Genomic DNA, 2,614 nt, shown 5'->3' on the forward strand with positions numbered 1-2,614 from the left:
CCTAGCATTTGTCATCACAATCCAGTGTTTGGAGTCATGTCGTGGAATTGGCTTCCTAGTTATTGGGGTTAGGGAGGTGGGGAAGAAGTAATCTTTCTGATTCCCTGTTTTGTCTGGATGGCTGGTTTGAGGTTATAAACCTAACTTGAAATAGTAAGACGAAACATAATTAGACAGGAATATTTTAATAAGCATATCGACATGCGAATGTAGAGGAGAGGCAAAATGATTAAGTGTTTTTCTTTAGATTGAATATTTGAATCTTCTGTGTATCAAAAAGAAGTGGGTTTTAGTTCTTTCTGTGCCCTGGTATTTTGTATATTGTTGAATTACCCAAGATTTGATGGGATTTATCGGTATGTCGATAGCTCTGTAATGCTTGAATTGTACGCTCTGAAGTGTGCAGTGCAAGAGCTTGTTTATAGTTCATACTTTTTATACTATGAGGAAAAAAAGTCAAAGAAAAACTAGTATTTGTGGGGAAAAAAGTGACCAAGTAAAGGATAAATACAAAAAGTAGCCTATGAGGGTTGGCGTGCACACACACTCACGGGACTCCAGTCATTGGAAGTGCTCCCATACCCTGTGTCCCGCAATGGTTTTCTCTGCAAGTGCCTTCGGAACTAAGAAGCTAGTATCTTGGATTAACTGATGCTTGCTAGTGCTTTCTGATCACTCACATTCTGTTTCTCGCTTTAAAGGAAAAGTAAAGACAAGACTGTTTGACCAGTATTGCAGTTCTGTAGTGTCATTTCTTATTAAAAAATGAATAATTTCATTACCCAAATTGGTATATTGAAAGCCTAACACCATTCTAATAAAGGCACAAATTTCTTTTTAATACTTGTTTTCAGCTCTTTAATCTCTTTATAAGTTAACTAGTAAATCTATTTTCTTCAAAAAAAAAAAAAAGTACGGGGCATAAAAGTGGAAACTTTCCCTCGCTCCGCTCCCATCTCACAGAGCTCGGACCTCTCCATCCTGGAACTTCCAGTGGATTCACAAAGACATGCACGTACGTACCACACGTGCACGTACATACACATGTATGTATATGTATATATACATATATAACATTTAATTGTATATTTATATATAAATAAACTATTATTTAGCATAAGTAACAAAATCTACAACGTACATTGTCCTGCAATCCCCCCTTCAGATTTCACGTAAAATGACAGGGTTTGGTTATTCCCTGGTATTATGTTACGTGGATGTACCACTATCAACAATTGTGTCTTTTAAAGACCTTTAGCTAGTTAAAATATTAAAGCACTTCTTTTTTAAAAAAGTAAGCAATCAGAGCTGGCTGAGCAGGGGAGGAGAGTGGCTAGCCAGAGGGCCCTCTGGGTGCCCACTGTGATGCCAGGCTGAGTCCGCCCGTCTCCTCCCCTCTTCCCCCCAGGGCTGCACCCAGCTTCCCGGCTCTTTCCCCTGTATGTTCCCCTCTGATCTTCCTCAGCAGCCAGCTGTTGGGGGGAGCTGCAGAGGGTTTCAGGCCCGCATGGGGGTTCCAGCTGGGAGGCCAGGGGAGGGGGCAGATGGGCTCCGCCTGCAGCCTGGGGCAGCAGGGCCTGTGTGTGGACAGGGTCTAGGGCGACAGGTGACACGTGACTGCATTTATCTGCAGCGTGTCACACTAGTCTTATCCGCACTGTAGGCCAGTGGCAGGTGTTACTGGATTAAACACTTGCTTCCAGTGCGATTGTATAGCCCACAGTCCCCGGCACGCAGGTGCCACCTCCCCGTTCACGGTGCCATGTAGGGAAGACTCCACATGTGTGGTCCGAGACCTCCGCCTGGACGAGGGGCCGAGGGCTGACCGCTGCGCTCCTCTCTGGCGGAGACCGCAGACCCACGCACGTCTCAGAGCCAGGACATTTTCACCATCACTGAGCCCCCTCGCTGCTCCGACGGGGACGGAGAGGGTGGAGGTTCAGCTCCCTATTTGGCCCCCTGGCCCCCTATCTGGCCCTGGGCTGGACCTCCCACCTCTGAGCAGCAGCCCCCAACTTTTCTCCTCGGGTGCGCCCGCAGGGTGTGCCGGCCGAAGGGCCCGCATCTCGCTGACGGCTTGCTTCAAAGGCGCCAGGTGCCCCCGTGGCCTTCCATCCAGCTGACCGGCCTCATGAGGGTCCTTAGTCGCGGAAGAGTTACTTCAGTTTGAGAACAGGATGCTTCCACGTTAGGACTTGGCTGTGTAACCAGCACATTTCTAGATGTGCACACGAAGAACCGCGGCCAGGGAAGAGGCCAGACTCTTCCCACACATTTCCTTTGCCTCCGTCTGCCCTGCTCGAGCCAGCAGGTGGTACTCAGGGACCCTTACTAGCCCCGGGCCCAGGCCCTGTGCCGGGAGGTGTACGTCCCCCTGCAGGCCCACGTGGGCATCGGACGCCACGCTCCATGCCCACTCGGGAACTGTCAGGCCAGGGATGGCATGACTTCCCCTGTAAGAAGCTGTACACACAAAACTCAGGTTGTCAGTCAGGGTATATTTTCTTTTCAGTGAGACCAGCCTCCGGGCCGTGGAATGTGCTGGAACCCTGTCCGAGAAGTGTTGGACCTTTGGGTGGGGAGCCCTGGGCGGGGGGCAGTGGGACACGGCCTT

Source organism: Delphinus delphis, chromosome 9 (assembly GCF_949987515.2).
Source record: "Delphinus delphis chromosome 9, mDelDel1.2, whole genome shotgun sequence".
NCBI lineage: Eukaryota > Metazoa > Chordata > Mammalia > Artiodactyla > Delphinidae > Delphinus > Delphinus delphis.